General features: G+C 38.4%; 1 protein-coding gene and 1 non-coding gene across 2 annotated transcripts in view; one reads left to right on the top strand and one right to left on the bottom strand.

Moving 5' to 3' along the window:
* The window catches only part of CAP2 (cyclase associated actin cytoskeleton regulatory protein 2), a 191,314-nt gene that overhangs the window by 37,862 nt on the left and 129,435 nt on the right, over positions 1-24,017 (top strand). The gene's annotated exons all lie outside the window — the stretch shown is intronic.
* Positions 3,537-3,612, bottom strand: TRNAS-GCU (transfer RNA serine (anticodon GCU)). The gene has a single exon. It is a non-coding gene; the product is annotated as a tRNA-Ser (tRNA).

Genomic DNA, 24,017 nt, shown 5'->3' with positions numbered 1-24,017 from the left:
ATGACAGTTAAATAAGAGAATGGCTTCAATAACACAAGTGGAAGAACAATGCTTAATGTCACAGTGCATTGTAGAATAGGAATTCATGTTGTCTCTAGTATTTAAGAGTGGTCTTAGAACAGTCAAGTATCCTTTCCTTGTGTAGAACCAAGACTCATCAACCATGAAGCAATTGTAGCTTCCTAAATCAAAAGATTTTGTTTAAGCATGTTAATAAAATGCTTGAGATCTTAAGTGTCAGAAAAACAAGTTAGAGATTTGAAGAGGGGCCAATCTGCCAAATGTCTTGTAGCTACAATAATGATTGAGTTTGTAAATGAAGTTACTTTAGGAGGATGGTTTTGTTCAGAATACAAACTTGTAACAATACAGTGTGTCCGTAAAGTCATGGTGCACTTTTGACCAGTCACAGGAAAGCAACAAAAGATGATAGAAATGTGAAATCTGCAACAAATAAAAGGAAAACTCTCCCAGTTTCATACCTATTCAGTGCAGTTCGATGTGGGCTCACACACAGATTTTTTAGGTCTCCTTAGGTAGCTATCCTGTATAGCCTCTACAGACTCATCACTGACAGATGGCCTACCAGAACGGGGTTTCTCCACCAAACTGCCAGTTTCCTTCAACTGCTTATCCCACCGAGTAATGTTATTCCTATGTGGTGGTGCTTCATTATAAACGCGCTGATATTCACATTGCACTTTGTACACAGATTCGAATTTAGTGAGCCACAGAACACACTGAATTTTACTCTGCACCGTCCACATCTCGACTGGCATGGCTGTGGGGCTGCTCCACTGTATACACGGTGTTACGTCATCATCTGAGCATACGTACATGCTGCCACATCATCCTACAGAAACTGGGAGGGTTTTCCTTTTATTTGGTGCAAATTTCACATTTCTATCGTCTTTTGTTGCTTTCCTGTGATTGGTAAAAAGTGCACCATGACTTTATGGACACACTGTATTTATACCTGCCAGAAAAAACAATGGACTTATCCAATAGTGTTTTTTTTTTTCTTATTCTTATGCCTTGAGAAATATTCACTGTTTTTATTCTTTCAAATATTTGATCTTTTACAATATAAATTGCAATGGTTAATTATTTTAAAAAATTTATATTGGGTTTTTTAAATTATAGTGGTTGGTTTTATTACTACAGATTTTGAAAACCTTTCCACACAGTTTTTGTACTTTACTTGTTTAACTTAGACCATATATTCTGAGCATCTTTTCATGTCAATAAGTTGAAGTCTACTTTATTATTTTTAATGACTGCACAGTATTTCATTATATGGTTATAGCATAATTGATATATAAATAATTGATGTACAATCAACATTGCATACAGGGGAGATAATGCATGTATTAATACATGAATGTAGGGCCCAGACTAGAGAGAAACAAGTGAGGCCCTAGGGTGTGACCCTAAGAAGGAACACACCAGGGCTCTTCCCCAGCCTCACCTTCTTCACAGGATGCGCATCTAATATTCTTTATAATCATTTTAAAAATTAGTGTCATTTGGCCCTGGCCGGTTGGCTCAGTGGTAGAGCCTCCACTTGGCATGTGTATGTCCTGGGTTTGATTCTCAGCAGGGCACATAGGAGAAGTGACCATGTGCTTCTCCCGTCCTTCTCCCCTTCTCTCTCTCTCTCTCTCTCTCTCTCTCTCTTTCTCTTTCTCTTCTTCTCCCACAGCCATGGCTTGACTAGTTCAGACAAGTTGGCCCTGGGCACTGAGAATGTCTAGTGGAGCCTCTGCCTTGGGTAGTAAAAATATCTCTGTTGCTGAGCAATGGCCCCAGATGGGCAGAGCATTAGCCCCTAGGGGTCTTGCTGAGTGGATCCCAGTCAGGGTGCATGTGGAAGTCTGTTTCTCTGTCTTCTCTTCTCTCACTTAAAAAAAAAATTAATGACATTTACCTGACCTGTGGTGGCGCAGTGGCTAAAGCCTTGACCTGGAATACTAACATCACTGGTTTGAAACCCTGGGCTTGCCTGACCAGGTGGTGGCTCAGTGGATAGAGCATCGGACTGGGATGCGGAAGACCCAGGTTCGAGACCCCGAGGTTGCCAGTTTGAGCGTGGGTTCATCTGGTTTGAGCAAAAATTCACCAGCTTGGACCCAAGGTCACTGGCTCAAGCACACTAAGGTGTTGCAATGTGCAACAAAAAACTAATGATTGATGCTTCTCATCTCTTCATTCCTGTCTGTCTGTCCCTGTCGATCCCTCACTCTGACTCTCTCTCTGTCTCTATAAAAAAATTAAAAAATAAATTAAAAAAAAAAAAGAAAAGAAAAGAAACCCTGGGCTTGCCTGGTCAAGGGACATACAAGAAGGAACTGCAAGCTGATGTTTCCTGCTCCTTCCCACTGTCTTTCTCTCTCTTTCTCCTCTCTAAAATCAATAAACTTAAAAAAAATTAGTGACATTTGACATTTTCAATTTTTCCCCTATTAGAAATGAAATTGCAGGCCCTGGCCAGTTGGCTCAGTGTTAGCATGTTGGCCTGGTGTGCAGGAGTCCCGGGTTCAATTCCTGGCCAGGTCACACAGGAGAAGTGCCCATCTGCTTCTCTACCCCTCCCCCTCTCCTTCCTCTCTGTTTCTCTCTTCCCCTCCTGCAGCCAAGGCTCCATTGTAGCAAAGTTGGCCTGGGAGCTGAGGATGGCTCTATAGCCTCTGCCTCAGGCGCTAGAATGGCTCTGGTTGCAACAGAGCAACGCCCCAGATGGGCAGAGCATCGCCCCCTGGTGGGCATGCTGGGTGGATCCCGGTCGGGTGCATGCGGGAGTCTGTCTGACTGCCCCCCGCCCCCCCGTTTCCAACTTCAGAAAAATACAAAAAAAAAAAAAGAAAATAAAATTGCAGTGCAATTCTTCTAAAATATTATATTGTACAATTACTTTCTCAAGGCAAATTCCTAGAATTAGAAAAGTGCCAGGTCAGTGGCAAGCATTCCCTAATATTTATTGTCCCCCTGCCCTCCCTCCCACACACACACATTATACTAATTCATACTCTCACAGTGTCTAAAAGTACTTTAGGCTATTTGGTGATAATTACAAACAAAGAAAGTAAGAACTTTAGGGCAAAAATGTATAATTTGAATGCACATTAATATTCATGGCATTGCTTGTTTAAAAACACGTTGCTCTCTGCTGGATGAGCAGGAAAATAAAAGTAAAGCTGTGGTTCTTTTGTAGTTCTTTGTATGAGTCATCTTTTTTTTTTTTTTTTTTTTTTTGTATTTTTCTGAAGTTGGAAACGGGGAGGTAGTCAGACAGACTCCCGCATGCACCCGACCAGGATCCACCCAGCATGCCCACCAGGGGGCGATGCTCTGCCCATCTGGGGCGTTGCTCTGTTGCAACCAGAGCCATTCTAGCACCTGAGGCAGAGGCCACAGAGCCATCCTCAGCACCCGGGCCAACTTTGCTCCAATGGAGCCCTGGCTACGGGAGGGGAAGAGAGAAACAGAGAGGAAGGAGAGGGGGAGGAGTGGAGAAGCAGATGGGCACTTCTCCTGTGTGCCCTGGCCAGGAATCAAACCCGGGACTCCTGCACAGCAGGCCGACGCTCTACCACTGAGCCAACGGGCCAGGGCTAAGTCATCCTTTTTTTAAAAAAAAAAAAAACAAAAAACATTTTATCAATTCAACTTTCCAAGAAATTTGTTTAAGTTACCTCTTTGGGATTAGATATGACATGTTTTAAATGGAGTTCGTTGGGTGTAGATCACTTTAACAGTGACCAGTGATGCAGCTGAAATACATAATGGAAGATTTCAGGCTAGAATGTAGAAAGGACACATCAGAGCTGTTCTTTCATGTCGAACTGTGCAGCATGGCTGCTGTAAATACTTATGTGAGCTGCAAGTTGCCAAGGCAACAGTCTTATTAATGAAGAATAAACCTCTTTTATTATCAGTTCTGAAAGATTTTTTATATATATAAAATGTGCCTAGTAGTCAAATCATTGACATTTTCAATCTACCTACTCATCTTTCCTGTCCAGACTGCAAAACTATTTAGCTTTATTCAATAAACATGCCTCCTTTCTCTGCCAGTGAGAGTGGTATCATTGGGGGGGGGGGGGGGGGAGTCAACTGTAAAGGCAATAAATATACTAATTTATAACAATTAAAATTAATAATTAAAACTAATAAAAAATTATTGCCCTTTTGATATATGTTTTGGCTAAGGCAGAGACTAAAATTGACTGGGATTTGGTCGGTATTTGAGCAGGCCAGAGTCTTTAAATTAACTTGTCTTTATAATTTAATGGAGCATTGCCAACATATTTTTAGGTAAGTGGAGTGTGATATTACTGCTTCCTTTCCCTAGTGAGACTATAAGTTTAGACTCTAAATTGTGCATACAGTGGATACTTTAAAATGGCAGCTGTAGCTGAATCACAGGCTTTCAGGAACCCTGTTTCCTTGAACATTAGGGAACCATGGTAAGGGAAATTCTGGTTAGACATGACAAGCACAAGTATTGTGCTTCCTGGGTTCTAGAAAGAAGGAATTCTTTTTATCAAAAAAGAATACATTCCCCTTTTTTTGAGAATGCTTCCTGTGTTTTGTCAAGCCAGTCAAATGGGAAAACTTAACTTTTCAATCATGGTTATCAGCCATCCATTGTTTTCAAGATTGGATGTTTTTTGTCTGTCCCATACAGTTAGCACCTTATCTCTTATCACTCACCTCACTAATCACTCATTGTGTTCATGACTTGTTTCCCCTAATTTATACCTAGGAGCACCTAGACACATAGCCACACATAGAAAATACTTTTTGTTTGTAAAATTAATAAACTTCTATTCACTCAGTTATATCTTTTAAATAACTTTTTCTAATAATAAAATTTAAATGTTTTATGTGGAAAATTGCACAATACATTTGAAGAAGAGAACAAAAACCATTTATATAATCCTACTACTCTGAAATAACTGTCACTGATATCATGGTTTACTTATTTCATAAGGACATTTTTCAAAATCATATTTTCTCCTTGATAAGATAAAATCAACACCATAATATGTGCCGGCCATATATATCAGACAAGTGGCACATGTCAAGCACTGGGTGGGTACAGGTATGATATTAAGATACTCACGAAATGATGGAGCTAATTATAATTCAAGCAAAGGTGGCCCTTCTCTCCTATGTGACTGTGGCGATTCCAAGCTCAATAACAAATACCAGTCAACCTGATTTCTCATTTATGAACTTTTAGCTTTAGACATACTATATTGCTAACAAAACAGACATTTCCCCCAGAACAACTTTTAGCACAGCACATGTACCAGTTTCTTTGCTAATGATAACTCTGGCTTCTTGTGACCTTTCCTATTGGCACATTGGGATGAGGAGGAACCCATTCCCAAACTTATCTAATGCCAAGTTGGCAAAAGTCTGTGGGAACTAAAGAAGTCATAAGAAAGAAGCATTACATACTTGTCCATTTTATTCTTGGCTGTGATGGCATAAAGAGGCAGTTTGGCTGTTGTTTTAGTCTTACCACCCAACTAATCTTTATAAGTGTCTCCAAGCATCCCGAGAAAAGTAAAGTCAAAATAACCATGATAAACACACACACACAAAAAATCTCATTTAGTGAAGATAAAAGCATCTTTGAGAACTTTGCCTTTTTTAACCAAGAGGAACATTTTAGGTAAAAAATAGTGTTAATCAGAGAGCCCCTAAGTGAACCAACCCCACCATCCTTTCCACCAGATAAATGCCCCTGAACCCCTCCCACAAAGGTGTTCCTGACACACACCCTACCCCGCACCTTACAAGTCCACAGACTTTTGTCAAAAGCTTGTAGCAGGGAGATGCTGTCCCGAAGAGCATGATACTAAGATGGAAGTTTCAAAATATTGTCTGAAAATTAAAATGAAATAATATTTTTCTCCTTTACAAAAAAGTGGATGTAAAGCCAGAAGCCAGCGCCAGGGCCACCATCAGAGCAGCCTGGCCTATGCAGGTTCGCATTGGATTCGGACAGTCGGTAAAGAAACAACGGAGCCACAAACTGGTGGGCCATAGTCTTTAATCCTAGCTTGCACCCGGCGGGCAAGTAGAAAACTACACACTGGGCTCCAGAACCCACTCACATTCAGTGCTCACAAAGCCACTGACTTATCCGAGTTTCCTAGAATCAAAGGTTTCTAGCTCACCAGCCTTATTCTCCTCAGTTCCCCATCTCCTTCCTTCTCCAGCGTCAAACTGCACAAACTGGCCTTTCACTCAACACTCCGCCATCTTGGCTGCTTCTCCTGGCCTACTCCACGTGGCCTCCTTCTGCTCTCTGCTCTGCTCTCTCCTCTAATGATAACCTCAGGAACCAAGAGCCCAAGCTCTCGCTCCGTCCCCATTTTATAGTGTAGAAATCCAAACTCTTAATCCAATATACAAAATAGGGAAGTCTCTAATACAAAGTCACTTTCTGAGGCATGATAGGATTGTACTGCCCTACATCAAAAAGGGTGGGAAAGGCTTAATCCCAAAACCAAGCCCCAGGCTACAAGGATTCTCAACACACATTAATATCACCTGGGCGATGGCCTCACATGGGCAACGTCATCTTTAACAAAGTGAGCATAATATATTTTATCTGCCCAACAGTGGACAATATACAGATGATGTATTCTAGAATTATACACCTGAAACCTATATAATAGTATTAACCAGTGTTGCCCCAACAAATTCAATAATTAAAAAGTTTTTTTTTTAATAAAAAGTTTTTAAAAAGTAGATGAGGGTCTTCCAGTTTCTGGTTCCACGTGTCAGGAACTTGGAAGTCACCACTCCATCCTAACAAGTAAAAAGTTGAACAGACTAAAATACCAATAACTCTTCTTGGATCCATAAGTGAAGGGAGGACACAGCGCAGATTACTATCCCTAAGATCTGAGGGACAGGCTAATACTGGAATTGCAGCCTACTGAAGGAAAGATGCATGAGGGAAACTGCTTCAGGAGCCAGTGCGGGGATAGGGATACTGGGCCTGTGACAGACAGGTTTCTATAAGCTCAGTGCAGACAAGCCTAAGAGTTAAAGACTCCAGAGGGATCCAGTCTTTGGGAGCCCTCACAATATTGTGAGATTTACCTCAGCAGCTTGATTATGTTTACACAGTAAATACTAGAAATAAACCCTCTTGGGCTTAAAGTGGGAATGGAGAAAAGGAAGCATTTTGAAATAAGCCAGAGCCCTCTGTTCTAGACATGGTCTGCCCTCAGGGAAACTAGTTAACCAGAGCATAACCTGGTAGGATAATATCAAAGCCCAATTGGACTGAAGAAGGGAAATAATCAACTTCTCTGTCTCTAATTGTCCACAGGAGGAAGGGAAATACACAAGTCCAGCCCACTGTTGCCATCCTGTCCATCCTAAGGTATAAAAAAAAGAGTATAAGTGTATGCTAAGAAAGGAGAGAAAATGGAATCATATGAGATGATCAATTAAAACCACAAAAGGCAGTAAAAGAGTAGAAGGAAAAAATGGAAACAAATAACAAAGGCAACACATAAAAAAACAAGTAATGAATATGGTAGATACTAATCCAGCTATATCAATAATCACTTTGAATATCAATGGTCTAAATGTACCAATTAAAAGACAGATTGTCAGAGTGGATCAAAAAACACAACCCAACTATATGTTTGTCTATAAGAAACCCATTTTAAATATTAAGGCACATATAGATTTAAAGTAAATAGATGCAAAAATATGCCATGCTGACACTAATCAAAAGAAAACAGGTATGGCTATATTAATTTCAAACAATGCAGACTTTCTAGTAAGAAATGTTATCAGGGCATTGCATAATGATAAAAGGATCATTTCTCCGAGAAAGCATCACAATTCTTAAAGAGTATGCACCTAGCAACAGAGCATCAAACTGATAGGATTGCAAGGAGAAACAGATGAAGCCATTATCATATTTGGAAACCTTAACACTCCACTCTCAGAAATGTATAAATCCATCAGGGAGGAAGGAGGTAAAGATATAGTTGAACTCAACAATACCATCAATCAACTGGATACAATGGACACTTATAGACTATCCAACAATAACATTATACACGTTTTTCTCAAACTCATCAAGATAGATCACATTCTGGGTCATAAAATACACCTTAAAATTTTTTAAAAAAATAAAGCCTGACCAGGTGGTGATGCAGTAGATAGAGTGTTGGACTGGGACGTGGAGGACCCAGGTTTGAAACCCCAAGCTCGTAGACTTGAGCACAGGCTCATTCAGCTTGAGCTCAGGCTCACTAGCTTGAGCACGGGGTCACTGGCTTGAGCATGGGATAATAGATATGACCCCATGGTCCCTGGCTTGAGCAAGGGGTGACTCACTCTGCTGTAGCCCCCCAGTCAAGGCACATATGAGAAAGCAATCAATGAATGACTAAGATGCCGCAATGAAGAATTGATGCTTCTCATCTCTTTCCCTTCCTGTCTGTCTATCCCTATCAGTCCCTCTCTCTGACTCTCTCATCTCTGTCAAAATTTTAAAAAAAATTATAAAGAATAGATTCATATAACGTCTGCTCTCAAACTACAATGAAATTAAACTAGAGATCAATAACAGAAAGGTAAATGGAAAATGCCCAGATATGTGGAGATTAAACAACACACTTCTAAATGACAGTTGGGACAAAGAAGAAACTTAAAAATGTTTTGACTTGGATATTAATTAAATGTATTATGGTGATCATTTCACAATATATACACGTATCAAATCATTATATTGTACACCTGAAACCAATACAATGCTATATAAATTATACCACAGTTAAAAAATATTTTGAACTAAATGAAAATGAAAACTTAAGATAAAAAATTTGAAGATGTTGTGAAAACTGAAAACAGTGCTAAGAGTAAAATTTATACTATCCAATGAATATATATTACTCACAGAAATTAGGGGATATTTCAAAATGAATATGAAGTGATTAAAAAGAAGCATTTGATTTTTTTACTAAATAAGAACATCAGAAAAGCAAATGACATATCAAAGAAAGTTGTTCAATTATGCAAATGAAATGCAAAACCAACTTTTATTTCATTGGTAAAAATGCACTATACAAAATGCTGAAAGTACTGGAGTATCTGCACGTTCCCTGATTTTCTAATTTTTGTGAGCGGTGTATTAGAAAGAAGAAAGATATAAAATTGGTGATCTAAGCATCCACCTTAGGAAGAAAAGAAAATATAGAAGAAAAAATATTAGAAGAAAGAAAATAATAATAATTAGAACAGAAGGTAATAAAATTAAAAGCAGAAAATCAATATTAAAAGCAGAAAGTCAGTGAAATAAAGCTGGTTCTTCATAGTGATCAGTAAAATTGATAAGCCTCTACTCAGGCTAAATAAGGAAAAGCAAGAAAGGACACAAATTACTAATATCAAAAATTAAAGAGGGGACATTACTACAGATCCCATGGTAACTAAAAGGTTACTAAAGGAATACTATGAACAACTCCATGCCCACAAATTTGATAACCTAGATGAAATGAACTGATTTCTTGAAAAGACCTATCTGTCAAAACTCACAGAAAAAGAAATAGACTATCTGAATAGGCCTATATCAAATAAAGAAATTAAATCAATAATTAATAACCTTCCACAAGTAGAAAGCAACAGGCCCAGATGGGTTTACTGGCTAATTCTACCAAACATTTATAGAAGAAATTATACCAGTTCTGTACAATCTCTTTCAGAGTATAGAAGCAGAGGGAATACTTCCTAAGTCGTTGTGTGAGACAAGCGTTATGCTAATACCAAAATTAGATGAAGACATTATAAGAAAACTACAAACCAATATATCTCATGAACATATATGCAAAAATCCTCAACAAAATTTTAGCAAGTCAAATCCAAAAATGTATAGAAAGAATTTACAACATAACTAAGTGGAATTTATCCCAGGTACGCAAGGTTGGTTCAGTATTCAAAAGTCAAATGTAATCAATCACACCAGCAGACTAAAAAAGAAAAATCACATGATCATACCAAAGGATGCAGAAAAGCATTTGACAAAATCCAACACTCATTCATGATCTGACTTTAGTCAGTGCTTATATTTATGTCTACAATATTAGGTATATTCAGTCTTATTTGAAGCAAAATTGTGAAACAGGTGAAATTTGTCTTTGGCATCCTATCACCTCTTTTTGTCAGCCCATTTTCCTGTCTTGCTTTCATCTATCAGGTCCCTCTTTATCTTTTCAGTGGCTGCAACTCATGGGACTTCTCTGTTAGGATAGATTGGAGGCCCCTACAGAATAAGATCTAAAAATATAACCTCTAACAATGAAACATAGAGCATTGCCAGACTAATTTTGAATGAATGTGAGAATGGCACTGACAGTGACCTTCCCAGAGCCCACAAATTGCAACCGATGAGCAGATGCCCATCAGAGAAGAAGCCCCTTCCCTTCGATGTCTGGGTCTCATGAAGAGAGCCGACTTAGTCTCAGAAAATCTGGAAATGCCTTCAGCACAGACACCCTGGCTGGATGCCTTGTGCATCTCTTCAAGCCTTGCCTGTGCCCTTCCCCTGGTGCACCTGTTAATTTTATCATCTACACATTTTGCAGCCCATAGCTTTCCTGATGAAACCATGAAAGCTTTGATAAGTATTCAGAAATTCAGCTTTCTCAGGGAACCAGCTCTCTCCCAAGGAGATTAGCCTAGAGTAAGTCATGTTTACCTGGTATTTGCTTGTCCCAAGGCTTATTTTAAAGTGATAACTGAAATTCATTCTCCTACTCTCTCCCACAGGACCACAGAACAAGGTAGTCCAACAACCTATCTGTCCAAGAACCCCAGTTGCCTAAGTGATAATGGATAGAGTTCAAACAAAATGTACAGCCTTGACTCTTACCAAAACTGTCCCTTTCCTCTCTGCACACACATGCTTACAGGCAGATAGATGTGCGTGTTTACCCATAGAAGTCACTGAGGCTCTCTGCACCCTGCACATGTGTGATGGACAAACTCAGCAAAAACTCTCAATTATTTGTCATTACTGAAAATCCCTACGTTTGGCTTTTTCTTTCACAATGTTTTGAACTTCCTGAGTGAGCCAAATTCTCCCTTTCATGTTATCAGAACTCAGCAGATTCACTAAAATTGCTTCTAAATAGGATGTTGTCTGGTTGAGGGAACTCATGAAACTATCCAGAAGCAAGAAGCAGACGGGTTAGATCATCTCAAAGGTGAAATGAAAATCCTTTGAAATGCAGACTGGTGAGGTTAAAAGTGAATGTGGTTTAGAGCAGTGGTGGCATTCAAATAATTTAACAACCGGTTCTCTGCCCTAATGACCATTTTAAGTATAAAAAAATGATATATTGAAGGTAGTTTATTATTTCATGTACTTAATACTTAAATAAGAACAATAAAAAAGGTACACAAAAGTAGTTTATGTTATAAGAGTTTTAAAATACTAATGAAAAATATTAAATAATACCTGGGGGAAAAAAACCAATAAAACTGTTAAGATATTTCCATATTGCTTCCTTTTTTTTTTTTGTATTTTTCTGAAGCTGGAAACGGGGAGAGCAGTCAGACAGACTCCCGCATGTGCCCGACCGGGATCCACCCGGCACGCCCACCAGGGGGCGATGCTCTACCCCTCCAGGGCGTCGCTCTGCTGTGACCAGAGCCACTCTAGCGCCTGGGGCAGAGGCCAAGGAGCCATCCCCAGCGCCCGGACCATCTTTGCTCCAATGGAGCCTCCGCTGCGGGAGGGGAAGAAAGAGACAGAGAGGAAGGGGGGGGGGGGTGGAGAAGCAAATGGGCGCTTCTCCTATGTGCCCTGGCTGGGAATCAAACCCGGGTCCCCCGCACGCCAAGCCGATGCTCTACCGCTGAGCCAACCGGCCAGGGCCTCCATATTGCTTCTTGATTGGTGTCCTTACTTGCAATATTTTTTCACCTATGGACAGAATGAACGTTACTATGGGTGCTTAGGATATGCTGTTGTGCAGATGAATGTGAAAAAAAGTAAGGAATGTAAATTTGTGGTTTCCACATTGGGCAGGTGCCCAGGTCCCCACCTTACACACAACCCTGATTACAAGTGCCATTTTAACAACCAGTAAACTGACCTCAACAAAAAATTAGGTTTTGGTTCTGCCGAAAACCTAATTCAGCTGAGATTCAGCAACCCAGCTGAGTCCCACCACTGGTTTAGAGTTTGTTGATTATGCCCAGAGTTCCAGGGAGCTAGAGAAAGCACACAGCTGACTCAGAAAGATCTGTCTACATAGGGAAAGTGAAAGGGGAAATTGGAGCAGATGTCTATATATTCAATAGTTAACCATTCTCTGCTCCAAACTCCACCCCTATTGTTGAATGAGTCTATTTGGGGGAAGAAACTAATTAATGAACTCAGCCATCTTCACTAATCCAACCTGCTAGAAAATTACCTTATTAGCAGCAGACTAAATGTTGTTTCTATGGAAAATAAAAAAGTCTAATGAGAATATTCATCTTGTGATAACTACAAAAATATTGTTAATATTATTTCTAAGGTGCAATTTTTTTATATTAGCATTGCTTTTTTGAGAATAGTGGGAATGTTATTTTATTTTTATAACCTATTTTCTTTGAAGTTATTTTAAACAAGAAGTTAATTTGTTTTTAATTGTCAATATTGTTAATTTTTTTTAAATTTTTTATTAAGACAATTAAATTTAACAGGGTGATATTAGTCAACCAGAGTACATAGACTTAGAGAAAACATCTCCACATCATTTGGACAGTTGATTATGCTGTGTACCCATCACCCAAAGTCAAATCATCCTCTGTCACCCTATATTTTGTTTCTCTGTAAGCCCCTCCCCCTCCCCATCCCCTCTCTTTTCTCCTCCCCCCTCCCCTGGGTAACCACTGCACTTTTATCTATGTCCATAAGTCTCAATTTTGTGTTTCACCTATGTGTGGAGTCATACAGTTCTTAGCTTTTTCTGATTTACTTATTTCACTCAGTATAATGTTATCAAGGTCCACCATTCATGTTGTCATAAATGATACTATTTCATCATTTCTTATGGCTGAGTAGTATTCCATAGTATATATGTACCACATCTTCTTTATCCAATCCTCTGTTAAAGAGCATTTTGGTTGTTTCCATGTCTTGGCCACTGTGAACAATGCTGCAATGAACATGGGGGTGCATGTGTCTTCACATACCCATGTTTTCAAGTATTGGGGATATATATCCAGTAGAGGGATTGCTGGGTCATATGGTAGTTCTATTCTTAATTTTTTGAGGAACGACCATACTTTCTTCCATAATGGTTGTACTACTTTACATTCCCACCAACAGTGAATGAGGGTTCCTTTTTCTCCACAGCCTCTCCAACACTTGTTATTAGCTGTCTTGATGATAATAGCTAATCTAACAGGTGTGAGGTGGTATCTTATTGTAGTTTTGATTTGCATTTCTCTAATAGTGAAGATGAGCATCTTTCATATATCTATTGACCATTTGTATTTCTTCTTGGGAGAAGTGTCTGTTCATGTCCTCTTCCCTTTTTTTCATTGGATTGTTTGCTTGTTTGTTGCTGAGTTCTGTGAGTTCTTTGTATATTTTGTATATTAGGTCCTTATCTGAGCTGTTGTTTGAAAATATCATCTCCCATTTAGTTGGTTGTCTGTCTGTTTTGTTGTCAGTTTCTCTTGCTGAGCAAAAATGTCTTAGTCTGATGTAGTCCCATTCATTTATCTTTGCCTTCACTTCCCTTGCCTTTGGGGTCAAATTCATAAAATGTTCTCTACTACCAAGGTCCATGAATTTAGTACCTATGTTTTCTTCTATGTACTTTATTGTTTCAGGTCTTATATTTAGGTCTTTGATCCATTTTGAAATAATTTTTGTGCAAAGAGACAAACTGTAGTCAAGTTTCATTCTTTTGCATGTGGCTTTCCAATTTTCCCAAGCACCATTTATTGAAAAGGCTTTCTTTTCTTCATTGTTTGTTTTTGGCTCCTTTATCAAAGATGATTTGACCATATATATATATATGTAGCATCTTTCATATATCTATTGACCATTTGTATTTCTTCTTGGGAGAAGTGTCTGTTCATGTCCTCTTCCCTTTTTTTCATTGGATTGTTTGCTTGTTTGTTGCTGAGTTCTGTGAGTTCTTTGTATATTTTGTATATTAGGTCCTTATCTGAGCTGTTGTTTGAAAATATCATATTGTAGTTTTCATATATGATATGAAAGTATCATATATATATGTAGTTTTATTTCTGGGCTCTCTATTCTGTTCCACTGGTCTGTGTGTCTATTTTTCAGCCAGTACCATGCTGTTTTGATTATTGTGTCTCTGTAGTATAGTAATGACTCCAGCTTCTTTTTTCTTCTTAGAATTACTGGGTTATTCCAGGTTTATTATTGTTCCATATAAACTTGATGATTTTTTGTTACATTTCTTTAAAAAATGATTTTGGAATTTTGATTGTAATTGCATTAAATTTGTATATTGCTTTGGGTAATATGGCCATTTTAACTATATTTATTCTTCCTATCCAAGAACAAGGAATATATTTCCATTTCATTCTGTCTTTTCAATTTCCTTTCATCATGCTTTGTGGTTTTCAGTATTTAAGTTCTTTACATTCTTTGTTATGTTTCTTCCTAGGTATTTTTGTTGTTGCTGCAACCATAAAAGGGATTATTTTTTTGAGTTCTTTTTCCAAAGTTTCATTGTTGGAAAATAAGAAAGCAATAGACTTCTGTATATTATTTTTTTATCCTGTGACCTTACTGTATTGGTTTATTGTTTCTAATAGCCTTTCTGTGGAATCTTTGGGATTTTCTATATACAGGATCATATCATCTGCAAAAAGTGAAACCTTTACTTCTTTCACAATATGAATGCCTTTTATTTCTTTCTCTTGTCTGATTGCTCTGGCTAGAACTTCCAGCACTATGTTGAATAAGAGTGGAGAGAGTGGGCAACCTTGTGTTTTTCCTGATTTTATAGGAAAAGTTTTTAGTTTTTTTGCTATTTAATATGATGTGAGCTGATGGTTTGTCATAAATGGCCTTTATTATGTTGAGGTACTTTCCTTTTATACCCATTTTGTTGAGTGTTTTAAACATAAAGGGATGTATTTTATCGAGTGCCTTTTCTGCATCTATTGATAGAATCATATGGTTGTTTGTTTTTTTGTTGTTTTTTTTTTGTATTTTTCTGAAGCTGGAAACGGGGAGAGACAGTCAGACAGACTCTCACATGTGCTCGACCGGGATCCACCTGGCACGCTCACCAGGGGCGACGCTCTGCCCAACAAGGGACGATGCTCTGCCACTCCGGGGCGTCGCTCTGCCACGACCAGAACCACTATAGCGCCTGGGGCAGAGGCCAAGGAGCCATCCCCAGCGCCCGGGCCATCTTTGCTCCAATGGAGCCTTGGCTGCAGGAGGGGAAGAGAGAGACAGAGAGGAAGGAGGGGGGGGGGATGGAGAAGCAAATGGGCGCTTCTCCTATGTGCCCTGGCCAGGAATCGAACCCAGGTCCCCCGCACGCCAGGCCGATGCTCTACCGCTGAGCCAACCGGTCAGGGCCAGAATCATATGGTTTTTGTTCTTTGTTTTGTTGATATGGTATATTACGTTAATCGTTTTACATATGTTGAACCATCCTTGTATTTCTCAGATGAATCCCACTTGATCATGATGAATTATTTTTTTAATGTGTTGTTGTATTCGATTTGCTAGTATTTTGTTTAGGATTTCTGCAACTAAATTCATTGAGATATTGGTCTGTAGTTTTCTTTTTTTGTGTTGTTTTTTCAGGTTTTTGTATGAGGGTTATGTTGGCCTCATAAAATGTGTTTGGATGTATTGCTTCTTCTTCAAGTTTTTAAAAGACTTTGAGAAGGATAGGAACCAAGTCTTCTTTGAATGTTTGATAGAATTCACTAGTATAGCCATCTGGCCCTATACTTTTATTTTAGGGGAGGTTTTTGATAGTTGTTTACTGCGAACCAGCATAGCTAGTAATTCCAGGTCCTGAGTGGGAATGGTGCAGAATTAAGAAAATAGGTTTAGAGAAAAAGGATGGGCTCAGGAGGTCTCTTTGCAATGCAAGAGATAGCTTGCAAAAAGCAAAGCTTGAGGCCACTAGCAAATCAAAGAAATCTCTGATCACATTTCCAAGGCAACCCAAGAATTCTACCAAGTGCAGAAAACCTCCACCATACATAACATCTTACCTTCACAAAACTAATGATAAAAAGAAACTTGCCTCCAGTCTTTCCAAGGCACATGGGAGGGGGGCATAGGATGAGTATAAACAATCCAGCACTAGAGCAAAATAGCCTTTAGCAACTTCACAGAACAAGTGAGGTGGTGAGTTGGGCAGACTGTCAGCTTACTGTCAGTTCTTCACACCTCTGTCCCTCAGAAATCTAAACTGCAAAGACCCTGTTGGCTTTCAGTCTCCAACATATCCCCCTTTTCTATTTTTTAACTTCAATTCGTGTGCTGTGATTCATACTCATACTGATTTCCCATGTTCCAATTTGGAGGCAGACTGGAAAAATATTAAATAAACACAAAATTAAAATAGCCAATACTAATAAATACCAAAACAAGTGTCTTACTACAATGAAGGGATTAAAGCCTTTTAGATTATCAAGCAAATCTTAGCTCATACAGCAGGGTCTAAAGTAGAATCTTTGCAGTTTTGAATGTCCTTAATATGTTAATGTAATTTCACCAAGTCCATGTTGACACCATCACCACTCCACATTATTTATAAATGCAACCCAATCCCACTTTAGTCTGAGAACTGTCCCAAGAAGCAGGATTCACACACATTCAGAAAAAGTCCGCAAGACATTGCAACTGTTGTCACATTTCCACACTCTGCAGCTAGCATCCAAGTCCCAATGACCACTAATTCTAGCACAATAAGCTTTTGTCTCAAGCTTAATGTCAATACTGGATTTCTGACAATGATTCAGGTAGACTGGAAGGACCATCTACAGCATGTAGGGAAATGGAACTTCTGTTTTCTTTAATCTGGAGAGATGAATTCAGGGGGCCTTTCCTTGGAGTTTTGCAGCATGGGTGGTGAGAACTTTGGGTTTCACTATGCTGAATGGTAGAGGTAAATTTGTAACAGAAGTGGGCAAAAAGGAGAGAGAGAGAGGCTGGTATTTTGCCTGATCTCTTTGGGCTCTGTCTGCCTTTTCCTGTTCCTCTCGGTCATTATAGACCTTAAAAGCCATGCTCAGGAGATCTCGTTGAGGGGTTTGAGGATCCTTCTCTGCCTATATAAACTTTTTTCATATAACTGGAGCTGATTGGAGAAAGAAAAAAAGGACAGCGTTATCAGCTAGATAGCGGTTCTCAACCTGTGGGTCACGACCCCAGCAGGGTCACCTAAAGCCATCAGAAAATACATAAAGCATATCAGGTATTTACATTCCGAATCATAACTGTAGCAAAATTACAGTTATAAAGTAGCCATCAAAATTATTTTTTGGTTTGGGGTCACTGCAACATGAGGAACTGTATTGCAGGGTCACAGCATTAGAAAGGTTGAGAACCACTGAGCTAGATCAAATGAAGGAGGGTAGGAATTTGCAGGAGAAAGAGGTTTGGAGTGTGCTAAGATAATTTGATAAATGGATCATGTTTGACAGAGAAAGGAATGTGAGCATAGCAATTGTATAAGGAATAAGCCTTATACAATTGCTTTTGTGAAGTGAGTCTCTCATCCTGGCTCATGGTGTCTCACCAAACATTCAGGAGCCCACCGAGGAGCCTCAGCCGACCTAGGAAAAATATACACATATCCTCAGCCCCATAAAAATAAAAATAAAAAAAAACAGGGTCTGGCCCTTGCCAGATTCCTGTGAGCAAGTCCCTCCATCGTACTTCAGGGAAGGCTTTTCTTGTAGGATTCCAGAGTCTCTAGGCTGCTGAATGGCCCTGTACATCAGTATTCAAAAAAAAATTTTAAGTAAAAAAACATGATAAAGATTTGCAGGTGTTCCAGGATATGACTCTCCCTTTTTTATTTTTTATAATTGATCTTTAAGCATTTGCTGGTCATACTTTTTAAGGCCTTGAGCCTGAAGATTGTAAGAAATATCTGTCCTCACATTAATTCCAAAAGTCTGACAAAATGTAGTAAATGCTTTTCTAAGTATCACTCCCATATTTTCCAAACCATTTCTACCCCATTAATTAACAGGCAATCTAGAGAGCACATAAGGCTGAAAAAATTTAGTATGACCTTTGTTATCTTCCCATTGTAAACAAACAAACAAACAAACAAAACTTACACCTTTATTGGGGAAATCTATACTTCCTCAAGCTTCACAGCACAGTGACTGCTTCATGAATGACTCAAGCGGAAAAAAACAAACAAAAATAAAACCCAATGTTGCTTAACAATAACAGATGCATCAGATCAACCAAATTAGCAAGTCTTTAGGATCCACATTCTATTCTATTTAAATTTAAATGAGCGCTCCTTACAAGTTCCAATTTAAAAAAATGTAGGGATGAAACCATTTTATTTTTTCAATATTAGAGCTGGTATTTCCAATTTTTGCATGCAAGAACTTAATTCAGGCCTTAAAAACAGACATATTTTAAACAACATTAAACAAAGACTAAACAGAAACAAGAATCAGATGAACCAGACAAACTAGAGAGAAATCCGGTATTTCAGAGCACAACCAGATTAGAAAAATGCCTGCCTGATCTTAAGGCATTTTTTGAGAGGGAATAAAGATGGATCAGACTAATCAAAACTTTCTTGAGAAAAATCTTGGCAGCTGCAAGAAAATTTTGTAGACAGATCCACCTCGGGTCCCCCGTCAAAATTTCCAGGCAAAGAATAAGAAAAAACAAAACAATAGTTTAGAGGGTTGTAGCTAAAACATTAAAGAAAATTAGACAATAACAGGAAAAGCTGTATCTTTTCTAACACCTGAGTCTCCTATCCATTCTCAAATTCCAATAGCTGCTACAACTGTCAGTTCAGGTTGATTATGCTGAGATTTCTCTACCTCAATTTTAGTTGAGCGGCAAACTTTGTTGACAGGGGCAGGGAAGGCTCCATTGTCCATTTCCCTGAATCACCTGCCCTTTCGCAGTATACATAGATTTACATTCATTCACCCAATGTTTCCCTCTCCTACAGTGTGGGCAGAGATCCGGAGCTTTAGGAGCTGGCTGCCTTTGAAGGAAAGGCTGAGGCTGATATCTGAGGGGAGCAGGGCAATTTCTAGCAAAATATCCTAAACCCCCTCATTGGGAACAAAATCCAAAGGCAGAAGTACTTCCCTGACCTTTCTTCTTTTGTTTGTTCTGCCATTTATCAAAGTATTGTCCTGGAGGCCTCCCCTGAAACACTGTGGCAATAACCAGACCTTGCATATATGAAGGCCCAATATCAGCACATATTCTGGTGTAATCCCCTATATCTCAAGCCTGATCTAAAGCTTGTTGGAGAGGGAATCTCCAAAGCTCTGAGACAAAGACCCTGGGAGCAACCTGATAAGCAGAAGAAAGAGGAGAGGGTGGCAGAGAGGCAAAGATTAGGGTGGCCATAGCTGCAACACCCTTATTATCTCCTGAGTCATCCTCAGACTGCAAGGTCTTCTCATATTTACATTCCTCTGTTTCTAGCTCACTCTGATAAAATAACTTCTCCTCAAATAAAAACATTTTTACAAAAAGAAAAAGGTCCCCACTCTTGATCCTAACTGTCCCATAATTTATTACTCCCGACTATACTCTCCCCCAAAACTCTACTCAAAAGTTTTACCGCCAGACCAGGAGGTGGCGCAGTGGATAGAGCGTTGGATTGGGATGCGGAGGACCCAGGTTTGAGACCCCAAGGTCGCCAGCTTGAGCACGGGCTTATCTGGTTTGAGCAAAAAAAGCTCACCAGCTTGGACCCAAGGTCGCTGGCTAGAGCAAGGGTTACTCGGCTCGGTCTGCTGAAGGCCCATGGTCAAGGCAAATATGAGAAAGCAATCAATGAACAACTAAGGTGTCACAACAAAAAACTGATAATTGATGCTTCTCATCTCTCTTCGTTCCTGTCTGTCTGTCCCTATCTATTCCTCTCTCTGACTGTCTCTCTGTCTCTGTAAAAAAATAATAATAAATTACCTACTGTGTGCACCTGGGGAGTTCTGTCAGCTGCCTTTAGTTTAGTTTTCCCTTCCACAGCTCCCTATTCAAGCGCCACTTGCCATGAACCAGTGCAGCTAGTAATTCCAGGTCCTGAGTGGGAATGGCACAGAATTAAGAAAATAGGCTTAAAGAAAAAGGATGGGCTTGGGAGATCTCTTTGCAATGCAAGAGATTGCTTGCAAAAAGCAAAGCTCCATTCCCCAACCTGCTTTATTTATAGGGCAAAGTGAGGCCACTAGCAAATCAAAGAGATCTCTGATCACATTTCCAAGGCAACCCAAGAATTCTTCCAAGTGCAGAAACCCCCCACCATACATAACATCTTACCTTCACAAAATTAAGGATAAAAAGAAACTTGCCTCCAGTCTTTCTGAGGTACCTGGGGGATAGGGTGAGTGTAAACAATTTAGCACTATTGCAGAACAGCCTTTAGCAACTTCACAGAACAAGTGAGGTGGTGAGTTGGGCAGACTGTCAGCTTACTGCCAGTTCCCCACATCTCTGTCCCCCAAAAATCTAAACTGCAAAGATCTGGTTGGCTTTCAGTCCCCAACAGTTGTGTCTATTTCCTCCCTGCTTATGGGTCTGTTTAGGTTATCTACTTCTTCATGACTCAGTCTAGGAAGATTGTATTGTTCTAGGAATTTATTCATTTCTTCTAGATTGTTACATTTGGTGGCATATAGTTTTTCATAGTATTCTATGATAATTCTTTCTATATCTATGATATCTGTGGTGATTTCTTCTCTTTCATTTTGGATTTTGTTTATATGAGTCCTTTTCTCTTTCTCCCTTAGTGAATCTTGTCAAGGGTTTGTCAATTTTGTTGACCTTTTGAAAGAATCAGCTCCTTGTTTTATTGATTTTTTTCTATTCTCTATTTCATTTATTTCTGCTCTGATTTTTATTATTTCCTTTCTTCTGCTGGTTTTGAGTTGCCTTTGTTCTTCTTTTTCTAGTTCCTTAAGATGTAATATTAAGTTGTTTACTTGGGCTCTGTCTTGTTTGTTCACATAAGCCTGTAGTGATATGAACTTGCCTCTTATTACTGCTTTTGCTGCATCCCAGAGATTCTGATATGTCGCACTGTCATTTTCGTTTTTCTGTATGTATCTTTTGATCTCTGCTTTTATTGCTTCTTTGATCCACTCATTTTTTAGAAGTATGTTGTTTAGTTTCCACATTTTTGTGGGTTTGTTTACTTAGTTTTTGCAGTTGAATTCTAGTTTCAAAGCTTTATGGTCAGAGAATATGCTTGGTATAATTTCAATCTTTCTGAATTTGTTGATGTTAGTTTTGTGGCCCAACTTATAGTCAGTTCTTGAGAATGTTCCATGTACATTGGAGAAAAATGTATACTCTGGCATTTGGGGATGAAATGTCCTGTAGATGTCTATCATATCCAATTGTTCTAGTGTTTTGTTTAAGGCCCATACTTCTTTATTGACTTTTTTGTTTGGATGTATGATCTAGAGCGGTCAGTGGTGTATTAAACTCTCCAAGTATGATTGTATTTTTGTTGGTTTTTATTTTTAGATTAGTTAGTAGATGTCTTACATACTTTGGTGCTTTTTGGTTTGGTGCATATATATTAAGAAGTGTTATGTCTTCTTGATTCAGTGTCCCATTTATCATTATGAAATGGCCATCTTTGTCCCCGATTACCTTTGCTGTCTTGTAGTCAGCATTGTTAGATATGAGTATGGCTACACCTGCTTTTCTTTGGATGTTATTTGCTTGAAGAATCATTTTTTAACCTATCACTTTGAATTTGTTTTTATCCTTGTAGTTTACACGTGTTTTTTGAAGGCAGCATACAGTTGGATTTTTTTTTATTCACTCTGCTACTCTGTCTTTTTATTGGTGAGTTCAGTCCATTTAAATTTAATAAAATTATTGACAGAAGGGTTTTCTATTGCCATTTTATATATTACTTTCTGATAGCTCTGTATCTTGTTTGGTTCTTCTCTTTTGTTTCTCTGTCATTTGTTTTGTTTGGTTGTATTCCATATGTTTTTCCTGTTTCTTCTTTTTTTAAGCCATGTGTTTCTGCAGTGGTTTTTTTAGGGGTGGTTAACTTTAGGTAATAAAAAGGATATATATTATATTCATTGCAGTACATTATCTCATGCATACTTCTGCATTCCATCCTCCTTTGCTACTGTTAATCTTTGTCCTCTCCACTTTTTTGTTTTTGTTGTCACCGATTAATCTTGTTTTTATTGTGGTATTATTGGAGCTTTTACTTGTAATTTTGTTTTGTTTTGTTTTTTGAATCTAGTCAGATAACCCCCTTTAGTATTTCCTGAAGTTGGTGTTTTCTGGTGATAAATTCTCTCATCTTTTCTATATCTGTGAATGTTTTTATTTCCTCTTCGTATTTGAAGGATAGCTTTGATGGGTATAGTATTCTTGGCTGGAAGTGCCTCTCATTCAGTTCTTTAAGTATTGGGGTCCACTCTCTTCTGGTGTGTACAATTTCTGCTGAGAAATCTGATGATAACCTAATGGGCCTTCCTTTATAAGTTTTATTCTTCTTTTCCCTGGCTGCCTTGAGGATTTTTTCTTTGTCATTGTTTTGTAATAATTTCATTACAGTGTGTCTTGGAGTAGGTCTGTTTGGGCTAAGGTAACTTGGTGTTCTGTTTGCTTCTTGAATTTGAGGCTCTAGTTCTTTCCACAGACTTGGAAGTTCTTATCTATTATTTGTTTGAATATGTTCTCCCTTCCATTTTCTCTCTCTTCTCCTTCTGATATACCCATTATTCTTATGTTGCTCTTTCTGATGGAGTCAGACAATTCACGTAGGGCTTTCTCATTTTTTTAAATTTATGAGTTTCTCTCCTCTTCTCTCTGTAGTGTCTCTTGTTGACTGTCTTCTATGTCATTAATTCTCTCCTCTATCTGACCTGTTCTATTAGCTAAGCTTGTTACCTCATTTTTCAGTTCATGTATTGAGTTTTTCATCTCTGTTTGGTTCCTTTTTATAGTTTCCATTTCCTTAGTGATGTATTCTTTCTGTTCATTCAGTTGTTTATTGAGCTCACCTAATTGGCTTTCCATGTTTGTATTCCCTGAGTATTTTTAGGACTTCAATTTTTATTTCTCTGTCATTTAACTCCAATGTTTCCAAGCAATTGAAATTTTTTCCTAGAGATTTTTCATCATCTCTCTGAGCAACATCTCTGTCATTTGTATTCATGATATTTGATTTCTTTTTTCTTAATGGCATTTGAGAGTGGTATTGTTAATAACACTAATAAGAGATAATTTACAAAATAAAATAAGAATTGAAAAGATACAGTGAAAAAATGAAAATTTTATTATGGTAAGTGGCATAAAAACTACAGAGAACAGGGAGCCAGAACTCAGGGAAAATGACAAAGAGATAAAAAAAGGAAGTAAAAAACACACAAAATGCCACAAAGAAAAATGAGAATTCAAAATAAAATAATAAGTTGATAAATGATCAAATGAGAGGAAAAGTAAAAGAGAAAAAAAAGAGAAAAGAAGAAGAAAATGTTACAGTATATAACAACTATTTCCTGGTTTTGAGAGGTAGCTTCTTTTTTCTTTCTTTCTTTTTTTTTTTTTTTTTTTTTTTTTTTTTTTTTTTTTTTTTTTTTTGGCAGGTGGCACTTTACTACAGGTTTTGCCCCTGTAGGGCTCTTGAGCAAAGATTTGCTATTGTGTCTCTATGGCAATGATGTAGGCCGGGCTTCAGTCCCATTGGGAGTCAGGGCTTCTTAGGGCTTCAAGGCTCTGACAATGGGAGATTCAGTTAATTTTCCAGGTGCCTCTT

This window comes from Saccopteryx bilineata, chromosome 3 (genome assembly GCF_036850765.1).
Source record: "Saccopteryx bilineata isolate mSacBil1 chromosome 3, mSacBil1_pri_phased_curated, whole genome shotgun sequence".
In the NCBI taxonomy this organism is placed as follows: Eukaryota; Metazoa; Chordata; class Mammalia; order Chiroptera; family Emballonuridae; genus Saccopteryx; species Saccopteryx bilineata.
This window is presented reverse-complemented; position numbering and strand designations above follow the sequence as displayed.